Source organism: Gopherus evgoodei, chromosome 6, assembly GCF_007399415.2.
Source record: "Gopherus evgoodei ecotype Sinaloan lineage chromosome 6, rGopEvg1_v1.p, whole genome shotgun sequence".
In the NCBI taxonomy this organism is placed as follows: Eukaryota; Metazoa; Chordata; order Testudines; family Testudinidae; genus Gopherus; species Gopherus evgoodei.
The window spans coordinates 132,544,832-132,560,873 of record NC_044327.1 but is presented as its reverse complement, the minus strand read 5'-3'; the positions used below and the strand labels follow the sequence as shown (position 1 = coordinate 132,560,873).

General features: G+C 46.8%; 1 protein-coding gene across 1 annotated transcript in view; it reads right to left on the bottom strand.

The window, feature by feature from the left end:
• Nucleotides 1-16,042, bottom strand: part of DNAI1 (dynein axonemal intermediate chain 1) — a 321,188-nt gene that overhangs the window by 43,402 nt on the left and 261,744 nt on the right. The gene's annotated exons all lie outside the window — the stretch shown is intronic.

Here is a 16,042-nt window from a genome sequence, read left to right as displayed (position 1 = left end):
TCTCTGCTTCACAGATATTACGCAGGACACAGCAGGCAGCTATAATCATTGGGATATTTTTCTCACTGAGATCCAATCTCATGAGTGAACAATGCCAGCACCCTTTCAATCTACTAAAAACACATTCAACTGTCATTCTACACCTGCTGAGCTGGCAGCTGAATCTTTCCTTGGTGCTGTGAAGGTGGCCAGTGTACAGCTTCATGAGCCAGGGGAGTCAGGGGCAAACTGGGTCCTTCAGGAACATTATGGACATTTCAACATCGGTGGTAATACACCAGTCAGGAAAGAAGTCTCTGCTTGTAGCTTTCTGAGGAGTTCTCTGTTCTGAAAGATGCGAGTGTCGTGCATTTTCCCTGACCAGCCAACACTGATGTCAGTGGAACGTCCCTGGAGATCAGCCAACACTTGCATAACCATAGAAAAACAGCCCTTTCTGTTGATGTGGTCTGTGGCAAGGTGGGCTGGTGACAAAATAGGGATCTGTGTGCCGTCTATAGCTCCACCGCAGTTCAGGAACCGTATTGCTGCAAATCTATCCACTAGGTCATGCATGTTGCTGAGAGTCACAGTCCTGCATAGCAGGAGACGATTAATGGCCCTGCACACTTGCATGACACTGGTCCCCACAGTGGGTTTTCTGACTCCAAAATGATTTCCCACTGATTGGTAACTGTGACATTATGCCAGAAAGGGTTAAGCAACTAGCAGGCTTAATGACACAAATGCAACCTTTAAAGACATATTAGAAAAGTATGTAAATAGTAATTAGGGCCATTCCACATAGAGAGCTAAGGTCGCCATGTTAAATAGACTACAGCTTTGAAATGCAAACCTGTATTGTTAGAGAATTAGAGGTAATACCCTTTGTATGTGTTTACGTGTATCTTGTTAGATGTTAGCCATGTAAAAATACTGTTCCTGACTGTTACTATATCTATTGATTCAGAGATCAAAAGGGAATATTAACCATTAGATTAAATTTGGGTCTAATAATGTCATTGTCTACATTTCTCTTTGAAGTTTTTGTAGAAAACTATCTATGAACAGCTTAATTACCTTATGCTGATGAATGCAACTAGTTACCTGTGTATACATAGGAAATAGGTAATTCTACTTCAAAGCTACTATTCTTCACCCAAGGAATACCTGCTGTCAAGAGGCTATCGTAGCCTGCCAGAGATCTATAAAAGAACTCCAGGGCCCTGATCCTGTATCTCAGATCTGCTTAAGCTTCATTATGGAAAGTTTGAGTCGCAAGACTGAGGTCCCCAGCTCCAGACTGAGTCACCTTGATATTGGACATTGGACTATGACCTATGGAACTAAACTTGATAGAATTCTCTGCAACTCTGACGCTCACCATCTCGACTATGAAACTGACCTAAGAACTCTATTCATATCTGTATGAATAATGATCTAACCAATATTCTCTTTTCTTTTAAAATATATTTTAGTTTAGTTAATAAGAATTGGCAGTAAGCGCGTATTCAGGTAAGATCTGAGATATTCGTTGACCTGGTGGGTAATGTATCTGATCTCTTGGGATTGGTAGGACTTTTTAATATGATGAACAAGGTTTTTCATAATCATCATATTTGACCTGGCTGTCTGGGCAGGAGTCCAAGGCTGGGTTGTCTTGAGGGAGCTGTGGCTTTGGCTTCTGGGTAACCAGTAAGGTATTGTAGAAGTTGTTTTGTTTCTGGCTTGGTGAATCTAAGTGTTAGAATAATCACCAGTTTGGGGGATTGTCTGCCCCATTCTTTGAGGTCTGCCCTGATTGGGAAATCTCTGTGTGGCCCCCTGGGACTCTGGTCACAGTAGCCACCTGGCACTGCAAGTTCCACAGTGCGATCACCACTTGTTTCTCCACTGTCAGGGCAACTCTCATTCTGGAGTCCCTGTGCTGAAGGGCTGAGGCAAGCTCGGCACACAGATCCAGGAAAGTTCTGCAGCCACTGCTCATCATCCCAAGTCTGCATTACAATGCGATCCCACCACTCAGTGCTTGTTTCTTGGGCCCAGAAGCAGCACTCCTGCTTCTGCAGCTGCTCCACGAACACCACCGACAACTTTGAACTGGTTCTCGCTATGTCCCTCAGTAACTGGCCCTCTGGGTAATCGTCATGTTCCTCGCAGCACTTCAAATATTGGAGGACTGTGCATCCTGTGTTTGCAGATCTCATGATGATAGTACAGAGCTGTGCAGGCTTCGGTCAGAGATGGTAGACAGAGGCGAGTCCCGTGCAGGTTCATGGGATTTTCAAGATAGGCGTGAGAATTATGGGCTAGAGATTCCATTATGGGGATGAAAAAACTGCATGATGGGAACTTGACCCCACAGTGCCAGTCACCTCTTGAGTGACTTGTTTCTGCCCTGCTATCCATTGCCATCTGTTGGATGGTGATGAGCTGCACACTGGGATATCTACCAACGGTGCACCACACTATGCATCAGAACAAGCACTCCTGCTGAGTAGGCATAGCACCAATACAAAGAGCCATGATGTTGTGACCAGAGTCCTAGTGGGGAGCCAGCTGTGGTCACTCAATTAGGGTGAGCTGCAAAGAATGGGGCAGACAATCCCCATAGAGCTGGTGGATATTCCAATACTTAGATTCCCCGAGCCAGCATAAAACAGCTTCTTTATCACCTCACTGGTTACTCAGAAGTCATTTGCAATAATATCACAAGTGCACATTTCCAATTATTTTCAATCATGCCAAGCATTTGGTTTAGACAAATCATTCTTTAGGTCAACTTGTTCCACATCCCCTTTGAATCTTCGTAGCTTTTTCTTGACCTCAGGGTCTTCCTTAACATAGGCTTTTAGTTTAACCACTTCCTTGGGGTTTTGGTATTTTAGGGTTAACCTGTGGCTTTTATTTGCAAGGTTTCATCCTTCCCTTCCTTTCTGTCCAGTAGAGTCAAAATCTGAACTCTTTTGCTTAACAGAATCCTTTGGCTGGATGGATGTGTCCTTTTTGCTAACAGCTACAGGCAAGTCTTTCTCTCCCCAGTCAGTCAGGTAATTTGCATCAACATAGACACTAGCTTGTTTACTAGTTTTCAAATCCTCAAGCTTTACCAATTCCAAGGCTGGACTCTGTCTTAAAGAGATACCATCCATTTTCACTAGCATGTTAGACTCAAGTAGGGTGACTGGACAGCAAATGTGAAAAATCATAAGAAAAAGACCCAAAAATCAGGACTGTCCCTATAAAATCAGGACATATGGTCACCCTAGACTCAAGGTTCTTTTGTCCTTCCCTTACCAACCTCTGCTTCCACATGGAATCAGATTTCAAGTCTACTAAGAGACTATAAGTCATATGCAAAATATCTGGAGATGAGAATTTGCCTGCTCTCCCCTGCATCCTTGTAACCCAGTAACCAGTAACCCGATCTTTTCTCAGTACCTGAGTCACAGACAGCTTAAAGAATCAACATGGAGACATTCATGTTCCAACAACATTGTCTCCTCAACAAACTGGTTAAGCTTATAGAGCTGTTTAAATTCCCTAACAATCTGTATTTCATTTGAAACTTTTTCAAAGCTATCCGTACTGGTTTTTTCTAAAGCAAAGTCAGTGGATCTATACACCTCAGAAAGACTCTGGCAGTTAGGAACTCAAAAAAAGTCTCCCAAACAAACCGTTGCTTTCTCTATAAAGTGATTCGCCCTGAGTTAATTCAATTAAATCACTTCCACACCCATCAGTTGCAGCAAACTGCTTGCAAAAATTACCCTAAAGATTTCTCTTCAGGAATCTTTCTAAGCAACAACCCATTTTTCACAGAAATTCTGCCCTTACCCTTTTCATTTAGGGCTTGCTCTAAGGGAACATTTTCCTGAGCAACAACAGACTCTTTCTGGGTTTCACTTAAATCCAGAATCACCTCTGTCGCATCAGGAGGATTTTCACAAAACCCCCTTTCAGGTAAACTGCTAGACTTAATAGTCAAAAGTTTAGAAGCATTCTTTTACTTAAAAGCAGCAAAGAGTCCTGTGGCACCTTATAGACTAACAGACATTTTGGAGCATGAGCTTTCGTGGGTGAATATCATGCATCTGACCAAATGGGTATTCACCCACGAAAGCTCATGCTCCAAAACGTCTGTTAGTCTATAAGGTCCCACAGGACTCTTTGCTGCTTTTACAGATCCAGACTAACACGGCTACCCCTCTGATACTATTCTTTTCCTTGTTACAAGTTTCAACACTGTCAGCGGGCAGCGTAGTCAAATTACCTTCATCCTTTCCTTGTGCCCTGGCTATGATATCACCCTGATCAGCCAAGGTTGTCATATCTTTACCCAGCAACGTACTAGCAACAGGCAAAACAGAAGCACCAGAATCACTTTGGGAGCTATTTATGACATTGTAACTAGGTTGCATCTAGTTGCAATGTCATCATCTCTAGCAGACACAAATTGAGGAACACTTCCTTCCTGGGCTTTAGTTGTATCCAGAATCAACTCTGGGTCAACTGATAATTTTTCAACCATCGTAGGCTGACAAGCTTTTTCGTTCTGCCTTATAAACAGAAAAGATCTGGAGAAACATTCCCCTTTAAAAGGCTAACAGCTTGGGATATCCTTTCCTTTATCCCAACACACCCGGCTATTCACAGACAATTGCTTGGAGACTGGGGTAGCTCCCTTCATAGGCAAGTCATTACCCCTAACAGACACAGGAACATTTCCTCCACTGTCACAATTTTCCACACTGGTAACAGCTAAGGTGTAGGAATACCCCTGTTCCACTAACCCTGCCTTCCCAAACTGCTGAATACACAAAGCCATCAGCTCAGAAGGCTGCCTATGCACATCTAAAAACGTTCTTTACCTTTCCTTCCCTTAATAGATAAGCTGCTGTTTTCCCACAAACAGTGTCATATTACACTGAGCTACTTTAAGGACATCACTTTTACCTGGATCAGGCTTACTTTCCCAAGCTTTACTAGCCTACATTCCATTGCCCATAAAAAAATTACCCTTTTGTTCCTCAGGGTATGGCTACACTGGAGAGTTGCAGCGCTGGTGGTGGGTTTACAGAGCTGCAACTTACTCACCGTCCACACTTGCAAGGCACATACAGCACTGCATCTCCCTGGCTGCAGCGCTGGCTGTACTGCTCTGCCTGGGGAATAACGATTGCAGCACTGGTGATGCAGCGCTGCTCCGCCAGTGTGGCCACCAAAAGCGCTGTAATTGGCCTCCAAAGTATTCTGAGGTATCCCAGAATGCCTGTTCAGCCACTCTGCTCATCAGTTCGCACTCTACTGCCCTAGCCTCAGGTGACCCACCCTTTAAATGCCCTGAGAATTTTAAAAATCCCCTTCCTGTTTGCTCAGCCAGGTGTGGAGTGCAATCAATGAATCTTTCCAGGTGACCATGCCTCCACATGCCAAACGAGCCCCAGCATGGAGCAATGGCAAGTTGCTGGACCTCATCAGTTTTTGGGGGGAGGAAGCTGTGCAGTCACAGCTGTGCTCCAGCTGTAGGAATTACGATACCTATGGGCAGATCTCAAGGGCCATGCTGGAAAGGGGCCATGACCGGGACGCAGTGCAGTGCAGGGTTAAAGTGAAGGAGCTGCGGAGTGCCTATTGCAAAGCCCGCGAGGGAAACCGCCACTCCGGTGCTGCCCCCACAACTTGCCATTTTTACAAGGAGCTGGACGCGATACTTGGGGGTGACTCCACTGCCAAACCGACGACCACGATGGACACTTCAGAGTGGGGGGGGAGGAGGGGGAGGAAACCGAGAGTGAGGAAACCGAGAGTGAGGGTACTAGGGTGGCGGAGTAGACACCCCGGAGTCCCAGGAGGCATGCAGCCAGGAGCTCTTCTCAAGCCAGGAGGAAGGTAGCCAGTCGCAGCAGCCGGTACTTGGTGACGGACAAGCAGAGGAGCGGGTTCCCGGCAAGCGGCTTTTATTTTCAGGATCGAAATGTTTCAGGAGAGGAGGGGGGGTTAGGGTTGCGTGCATGCATGCCTAGATGTGGAACAGCCCATTGATGTGGTCTATCACGTCGTGGTAATCGGCCTCGGTAATCTCTTCAAAAGTGTCAGCCAGAGCGTGGGCAATGTGCTTGCACAAGTTTATAGGGAGAGCCACTGTGGTCCTTGTCCCAGTCAGGCTAACGCGTCCGCGCCACTGTGCTGCGAGGTGTGGGGGGACCATTGCTGCACACGGGCAAGCTGCATAGGGGCCAGGGCGGAATCCGCATTGCTTTAGAAGACCCTCCTGCTCTTCCCAGGTGACCCGCAGCAGCGAGATATCTTCCAGGATTATCTCCTGTGGAAAATGTTGGGAGACCGTTCAGTGTAGATGCCCCCCTGCAGCAGTTTGCTTTCCCCAACGCACAGAAACCCCTGCACATCCCTGAAGCAATCAGTCCCCCTTACTCACCATTTTGTGGCTCCTGTGGATTATGCGCGCTCTGTTTGGTATGGGAAAAGTATGCTAAAGTGAAGACTGTAAACTCCTTCACTGTGTGGGAATAACTGTCTGGGTGCGATTATAAACAATGCAGCCTCTGTTAACTGTTGCCATTTTTGCCTTTCGAAAAGTGTCCTTGACTACTCGACTGCCCGTATCATCCACTGCTCAGAGGCTACAAAACCTCAGGAAGAAGCCACAAAAAAGCAAAGAAGACATGCTGAAAGCAGTTATGGATCACTCTGCCAGAGAGAGTAAAAAGCTGCAGAACTGGAGGGAAAGGGAAATCAGGCTCCGCCAGACAAATGCAGCGGCTAAGAAGAAAAGCACAAAACAGCTGATAAGCATCCTGGCACGCCAAGCAGACTCTATCCAGTCACTCGTAGCCATGCAGGCAGAGCACTACCGTGCCGCCACCCCCCGTCCCAATGCTCTTTCCTTTGTGCCCCAATGTCAGCTCCAAACCCCCCTCCCCAGTATCCAGGTTCTTACCACCACCAGCTGCCCCCAACACCTGTACATTCACCTACCTACTACGACCCTTACCCTCTGCACTCAACCCCCATCACCATGCAGTATAGGCATCCTGAAGTGCAGCAGTCATTGCACAGCACTCCAGCCAGGACATATTCAAACCTGTGACTGTACAGTTCACCACCCCACCCTCCTGCCCTTTTAGGTTCCCAAAATGTTGTGTGTCTGTCAAGAAAGTTATTTTCTTTTCAATAAATGAATTCTTGGCTTTGAAAACAGTCTTTATTATCTCAGAAAGTGAAAGATACCATAGCCCAGGAAAGAAACAGGCACTGCAAATCATTTCAGGAAAAAGCAGATTCCTACTAACATTGTAACCACTGCACTTCACTCCCGTGCAAGGCACCAAACATTACTGTTGTTTTTCAGCCTCAAATTCCTCCCTCAAGGCATCCCTAATCCTTGCAGCCCTGTGCTGGGCCTCTCTAGTAGCCCTGCTCTCTGGCTGTGCAAATTCAGCCTCCAGGCGTTGAACCTCGGAGGTCCATTCCTGACTGAATGTTTCATCCTTCCCTTCACAAATATTATGGAGGGTACAGCACACGGATATAACCGCAGGGATGCTGCTTTCCCCCCAAGTCTAGCTTCCCATACAGAGATCGCCAGCGCCCTTTTAAACAGCCAAAAGCACACTTCACTGTCATTCGGCACCGGCTCAGCCTGTAGTTGAACCAGTCCTTGCTCTTGTCAAGCTTTCCTGTATACGGTTTCATGAGCCAAGGCATTAACAGGTAAGTGGGGTCTCCAAGGATCAGAATGGGCATTTTGATGTTCCCTACTGTGTTCTTCCGGTCTGGGAAAAAAGTCCTGGCCTGCATCTTCCTGAACAGGCCACTGTTCCAAAAGATGTGTGCATCATGCACCTTTCCATCCTAGCCTGTGTTAATGTTAACGAAAAACCCACAGTGATTCACAAGCGCCTGAAGAACCATAGAGAAATACTCCTTCCAATTAATGTACTCGGATGCTAGGTGGGGTGGTGCCAGAATAGGAATATGCGTCCCATCTATCGTCTCTCCACAGTTAGGGAAACCCATTTGTGCAAAGCCATCCAGAATGTCCTGCACGTTCCCCAGAGTCACGGTTCTTCTTAGCAGGGATGCGATTAATGGCCTTGCAAACTTGCATCAACACAATTCCAGCGGTCGACTTTCCCATTCCAAACTGGTTTGCAACCGATCGGTAGCTGTCTGGAGTTGCCAGCTTCCAGATTGCAATAGCCACCCACTTCTCCTCTGGCAGGGCAGCTCTCAATCTCATGTCCTTGTGCCGCAGGGTGGGGGCGAGCTCAGCACACAGTCCCATGAAAGTGGCTTTTCTCATCCGAAAGTTCTGCAGCCACTGCTCGTCATCCCAGGATTGCAGGACGATGTGATCCCACCACTCAGTGCTGGTTTCCCGAGCCCAAAAGCGGCGTTCCACAGTGCTGAGCATTTCCGTGACTGCCACAAGCAATTTAGTGTCATACACGTCAGGCGACTCGATATCATCGTCGGACTCCTCACTGTCACTTTGGGGCTTAAGAATAGCTCAACTGCCAAACGTGATGTGCTGGCGACACTCATCAGCAAAGTCCTCAGCAGCCCGGGCTCCATTTCCCACAGAAATCGTGCTGCACAGAAACCGTTGGGAGACTCGCAATGGCGCCAAACGTGGATGGAAAAACAGTGACTGCTGGGATGTGAAGCGATGCATCACGGGGTGTTGGGACAGGAAGCGGAATGACCTACACCCTTCCGTCCCCTTCCCACAACCCATGGCGCCAAAATGGGATGAGGTGCTCTGTGGGATAGCTGCCCATAATGCACCACTCCCAACAGCGCTGCAAATGCTGCAAATGTGGCCACACTGCAGCGCTGGTAGCTGCAATTTGCCCTAAACAGCTTTTACCATTGACTTTTACATTCTCTGCATAAGTTATGGGGTTATCTTCACCCGAGCTCACAGTAAAAACATTTACATCAGTGGGTCTCAAACTTTATTACTGGCGACCTCTTTCATATTGCAGGCCTTTGAGTGCGACCCCCACAATAAAGTAAACACGCTTTTTAATATATTTAACACCATTATAAATGCTAGAGGCAAGCAGAGTTTGGGGTGGAGGCTGACAGCTCACGACCCCCATGTAATGACCTCGCAACCCCCTCAGGGATCTCAACCCCCCGTTTGAGAACCCCTGATTTACATAAAAGGTGGCAGTGTTGGGGTAAATGTGGTTACGCACAGACAACTGCTTAGTGTCAAACATACCAACATTGTTGCAAACTGGATAGATTCTATCCCCATCTTTCTTGTTGAAAGGAACTGGTTTTTCAGGATGATTCAGTTCCTGTTGTTCCTTTATTCTCTTGAGTTGGAGCTTAAGTCCGTCCACTTTTGCCTTGGCTTCTAGTTCCTGCAATCGAATATGCGCCATTTTTTGTTCACGTTCAAAACCCAGGCGTTCTCTTTCAGTAACTTCTCCTTTCATATCAGCTATTTTTCGCTTTAGTTCCAGTTCTAGCTGCTGGTTTCTCACTGGAAGTATTTTTGCTGGGTCTGCTTCCTCATCCCTAGCAATTAACAGATTTTTCAGTTCCTGCTCTGGGGCCTTTTGCTTAAAATAAAACCTTCTCTGTAAGCACAATTCTTCCAGGCTTTTTCTGTCAGGATCTTGATCATGGGTCACTCACTGTAACTGATTTTTAACCCCTAAACTCTCCAATATCAAAAATTATTTTTTTTGACAAGCTTGTGATTCTGATCCAAACCCACAATTAACCTGTGGTAATGTGTATTCAAGCGCAACTAGGCCGCTGTGACCGGGGTCCTAGTGGGAAGCCAGCTGTGGTCACTCAATTAGGGTGAACTGCAAAGAATGGGGTAGACAATCCCCACAGAGCTGGTGAATATTCCAATACTTAGGCCTTGGCTACACTTAAGAGTTACAGCGCTGGTGGTGGCTTTACTGTGCTGTAACTCACTCCCCATCCACACTGGCAAGGCACATACAGTGCTGTATCTCCCTGGCTACAGCGCTGCTTGTAATCCACCTCGACGAGAGGAATAAAGAGAACAGCGCTGGTGCTGCAGTGCTGGGGTGCCAGTGTAAACAGTGATTAATCTTACTACACTATCACTGACCTCTGGAACCTTCCCATAACGCTTTTAAGTAAAGATAACACTCTTTGTTTTGTTGTGATGCCTCTGTTTTGTTGTGAACTCGGGGCTCCCAGAGCTGCTTATAAAAAAAAAACAACAACACAGCTCCTGTTTGCTGTGAATGAGCTCCCTTTGGAACGCCCACAGCTAGTGTTTGCTTGAAGAGAGGGGAAGGGAAGAGGCTTGAGAGAAGCAGCACAGCGTGCAGGAGGGAGGGAGGTCTGTTTCGGAGAGGCTGCTTATCTGATCCGTGAGGAAAAAATACAAAGAGGGCTATTTGCTTCAGTGAGTGAGAGAGGGGGTCAGAACTTGCAAGGCAGCTGCTGACAGAGTGTTGGCTCCAAAAATCCACTCGCTCTCTCCCCCACGCTCCGTCACACTTCACTCCCCCCTTTTGAAAAGCACATTGCAGCCACTTGAATGCTGGGATCGCTGCCCATAATGCACCGCTCCCAATGCCGCTGCAGATGCTGCAAATGTGGCCACGACAGTGCGCTGGTAACTGTCAGTGTGGACAGACTGCAGTGCTTTCCCTGCACAGCTGTACGAAGACAGGTTTAACTCCCAGCGCTGCACAGCTGCAAGTGTAGCCATACCCTCAGATTTACCAAACCAGCATAAAACAGCTTCTTTATCACCTCCCTGGTTACTCAGAAGTCCAAACACAGTTCCATTAAAGTGATCCAGCCTCAGGCCTCCGTCCAGGTACCCACGTCAAATATGATGAAAATGTCTGTAAATCTTATTTCATCATATAAAAGAAAAGGTTCTACCAGTCCCAAAGGATCGGACACATCACCTCCCAGGTTAACGAACATTTCAGATCTTACCCAAATACATGCTATCGCCTATTCTTATTAACTACACTAAAATGTATTAAAAAACAAAAGAGAGAGAGGCTGGTTAAAAGATCAATACACATACAGACATGAATTCAATTCATTGAGGTGCAGATTCACAGCAGAGATGGTGAGCTTTATAGCTGCAAAGAGTTCCTCTAGAATTCAGGTCATAGTCCAATGTCCAGATCTCATATTCAGGGTGTACCAGCATAACTGGGACCTCAGTCTTGCAACTCAAACTTCCCCCAATGAACTCTAAGCAGATCTGACGTGACAGAATCAGGACTCAAGGATCTCTTATACGAATTAACATAAGGCCATCTGCCTGTTCCATTCACAGTACATTTCAAAGAGAGATAACTACTGAGATATCTGTGTTTACAATTCATTTACATGATAGGATGTTCTTTTGACCTCTGAATTATGAGAATACAGCATAGACAGGGACTGTTGATTATATTGTCCACCCTACTTATACATATGTAAATACACAAAAACACAAACATTATCTCTCCACATGTCTTATGAGGGTTATTTATTTTGCAGGATATAATAATAAAGGGAGATATATCAATCTCCTAGAACTGGAAGGGACCTTGAAAGGTCATCAAGTCCAGCCCCCTGCCTTCATTCGCAGGACCAAGTCCTGATTTTTGCCCCACATCCCTAAGTGGCCCCCTCAAGGATTGAACTACACAACCCTGGGTTTAGGAGGCCAATGCTCAAACCACTGAGCTATCCCTCCCCCTTCTAGCCATCTGTCACAGCTGTATCTGCACAAGCGATATACTAACTGTGGCAGCTTTATGCCAACATAACTTGCATTGGCAAGTTTGTAGTGACCTAAGTCTCTCACTAAAAGGCAGGTCATCCAAGCTTCCAATCATTCCTGTAGCTCTTTTCTGAACTCTTTCCAATTTGTCAACTTCCTTTTTGCAGTGTGGACACCAGAACTGTGCACAGCATTCGAGTAACGATCTCACTAATGCCATATATAGAGGTAATACCACCTCCTTCCTCCTACGTGATGTTGCCCTGAAAATGTATCCAAGGTCCATGTTAGCCCCTATAGCTACAGCATTGCACTAGAATCTCATGTTGAGTTGCTTGACCACCATTACCCTTAACTCTTCTCCAGATTATGGCATTCCCAGATGCAACATGAGGGACAGTAAGTGTGACCTGTATTCTTTGTTTCCAGATAACCTGGCATTTGGCTGTATTAAAACAGATGTTCAAATGAGACCAGTCTTACCAAGCAAGCTGGGTCAGCCAGTATAACTGTCTTGTTCCGATCATTATTTACCTACTACCCCAATTCTTGGGTCATCTGTAAATTTTACCAGCAATGATTTTATATTTTCTTCCAGATCATTGCTAGAGATATTGAATAGCACTGGGCCCATCTAGAGCAGGTCTCTGTAGGACTCCACTAGAAACACTGTCACTAGATGAGGATTCCCCCTTTACAAATTACTTTTGAGATCTATCAGCTAAGCAGTGTTTAATCTATTTAATAGGAACTAGATCGATTATGTACAGTGCTAACGTTTTTAATACACACTTATTTTTTAAATAAGTCTCCTGGTAAGCATGTGGGACTCACTCCTGCGGCACCTCCTGCTGGTCTCTTCTGAGTATTAGCTCTGCCAGCCTTGGAGCATCCTCTGCAGGCCAGTATCCCACTGCCACTTGGCCCCCGTGTCCCTCCCTGGAGTCTGGTGCCCCATTATCTGGGGTACTGCCCCCTGACAGTACACCCCTATCCCCACCTCACCCATAGGCTACTACCAGTCACCAACTAACCCCCGCACCCTGGGGCGGACTGCACTGTCAGCCACTCATCATAGGCAAGGTTGGGTGTGGACTTGCTGCCTCTCTCTGGAATCCAGTGCCTCTATGGGGCCTTGGACAAGGCCCTGCAGCCTGTGGAGTTGTCAGCCTGGAGCTCCACAGCCCCGCTGGCCTTTCCCCAGCCCTGCCTCACTCTGAGCACCCTGAGCTTCCCAGCAGCCAGCCCCTTCTCTCTGAAGGAGGAGAGAGACTGCTGAGCTCCTGGCTCCCAGCCTCTTATATAGGGCCAGCCCAGGTCTGATTAGGGCGTGGCCCAGCTGCAGCTGCTTCTCCAGTCAGCCTAGCAGCTTTTCCCCTGCCACAGCCCTCTCCCAGGGCTGTCTTTCAACCCCTCAGGGCAGGAGCGGGTGTCCACCCCGCTACACTCCTGCATTGGAACCTCACCCAGACAATGCCCTGATGGAACCATTTTTCTAGACTATGTCTTGCCATGTATTATTATGGGACTGATTTAAGCATCAATTGTAAACTTGGGCTGAAGGTCTGTGAAGAGAGCGAGAGGACAGGAGTGAATGGAATGGTGTTAAAGAGGCCTCATGTTGGTAAATAATTCTTTCCAAAGCAGGAAAGAGTCTAGGATGGATGAGTGTTTAGGTGTCCTATAATTCCCCATATCACATAATACAAATGATTGCACTTATTTAACACCTTCCAGCCAAGGTTTTCAAAGCCCTTTACAAACAGTTTTAATTCAAGTGGAGCCATAGAGTAGTTATGCTGGTTGGCTTCCACCAGAGCATACACTTCCGTATGTTCTTAAAAGTATAAACCAGGGGTTACAATGCAGATAACCACAGTGCACTTCCTACAAACGTCAGCAGCAGAATTCCAACCCCAGAGTTGCCCAGGAAGAGGGACACCAGTCTATTGTCTCATTTAGTTTTGGGAAACGACAAGTCCCCACGAGGTAGGGATTGTTATATCCGTTTTACAGAAGAGGAAACTGAGGCACGGAGCGGTTCTGTGACTCAACCAAGGCATTGCATGGTGCGTCAGTATCAGAGTTGGGAATAGAACCCAAACCCCTGCGCTAATCATGAGGCAGTCTCCCCATTTCCTTTCTGGTCCAAAACTACACTAGCGGGAATATCCTTCTCCCTCTCCCTTGACCATCCACAGCCACAATAGAGCTGCTGCCATCACACTGCACTGGAGAGGCAGGATTGGTGGAGCCTATGCAGTGCATGTTCTTCATCCTCATTTCTCTCTACATCTCCTCCCTGGGCAACAACATCTGTCCATGTGGTTTCTGCTGTCACTCCTGTGCCCATGACTCTTCAGCTCACGTATCTGCCTTTGACCTTTCCCCTCCTGTCTGTATTTTGGGCCTCTCTCCCTGGGAGCCCTGCCACCATCTCAAGCTCAACACGGCAAAAGCCCAACAACTTTTCCCCACAAGTCTTCTCCTCTTCTGCCAGTTCTGGCAGCCAGCTGACAACCTAACTCTTGCTAGGGTGACCAGACAGCAAGTATGAAAAATCGGGATGGGGTGGGGGGTAATAAGAGCCTATATAAGAAAAAGATCCAAAAATCAGGACCGTCCCTATAAAATCAGGACATCTGGTCACCCTAAGTCTTGCTTTTGATTTCTCGCTCTCCTACTCTGCTCCACGCACATCCATTCTGCTCCCAAACACTGCCTGCTCCTTCTCCGCAATTAAACAAATCTGGCCTGTAGGGCTGTACGGAGACTCTGGCAAACCAGTAAAGTGCTTGAAACCATTATGGCTTATTAAAGGCGGCCTAGTCAGCAAGCTGTAAATTGGCCATTCAGCAATCGCAGCTAGACCAAGGCAGGAGGGGACAAGGTTTTGGGTGCCACAGAAAGGGCAACTTGACCCTGTGTCCTTCCTGATAAGAATTGTGTTGAAGTTGTTGATACATTCATTGTAAAAGAGCAGGATGTGCCTCAGGAATGTCTATTGGGGTCTCAAGGCTGCAAACTCTGGAAAAATCCACACCTGGTTAATCGATAATCAGAAGGAGCCTCTTGCTTGATTGCTGAAACTGCTTACTTAACAAGGTTTCTTTAAGGGACCTGTTATTCTATTACTAATGTATATATAAGGGGGAAAAGCTTGAGACATGTACCCAAAATCACCCGTGACAATGTTTTTGCCCCATCAGGCATTGGGAGCTTAACCCAGAATTCCAATGGGCGGTGGAGACTGCAGGAACTGTGGGATAGCTACCACAGTGCACCGCTCCCTAAGTCGATGCTAGCCATGGTAGTGAGGATGCACTCCGCCGACTTAATGCGCTTAGTGGGGACATACACAATCAACTGTATAAAATCAATTTCTAAAAATCGACTGCTATAAAATCAACCTAATTTTGTAGTGTAGACATACCCTAGGACTTGAATCTGTCCCATCTCTAATCTCCTCCCAAGGTCTGCATTACCCACGTTTGATCTGGCAGGCAGATCCACTTCAGTACTATCAGTAGGAACCGTCCTGTCTTGATACACCTCTACCTCGATATAACGCTGTCCTTGGGAGCCAAAAAATCTTACTGCATTATAGGTGAAACCGCATTATATCGAACTTGCTTTGATCCGCCGGAGTGCGCAGCCCTGCCCTCCCAGAGTGCTGCTTTACTGTGTTATATCCAAATTCGTATTCTATCGGGTCACGTTATATCGAGGTAGAGGTATATCAAGACAGGACGGTTCCTACTGATAGCACTGAAGTGGATCTGCCTGCCAGATCAAACGTGGGTAATGCAGACCTTGGGAAGAGATGAGACATGGGACAGATTCAAGTCCTAAGGTAAGTCCCAACATGACCTTATGGCTTCTGAAGTGAAAATTAAGATGCATTTGCTTACACAAGCCTTCTTGCAATAGCATCCTCCGGAATATAGCCCTGGAGATAATCAGGAGGAAAATAAGTTTAAAAACAAACCTTTCTGTGCACACCCAAGCAGTGTATTATGCATGGGAATGGAGAATACCGAACTTTGGGTGGCTTTGCTCCCCTTTATTTCTGTTCAAGCCCAGATGTCACAGTGATGGGCACGCTATCAATAGACTGAAAGCAGGAAGTACCAGAGATCCCACCAGAAAGCTTGACCTTCTGAGATTTCATTCCAATTGGTCTTACATATAAGCTCCAGACTTCAGCTGTCTCTGAGCCTCTCTCAGCTGGGAGTGGTAGCACCAGCACCCTCCCAAGCTCCCCTTGATTTCGCCCCTGCTGAGCTCTGGGCATAGACCAAAAGC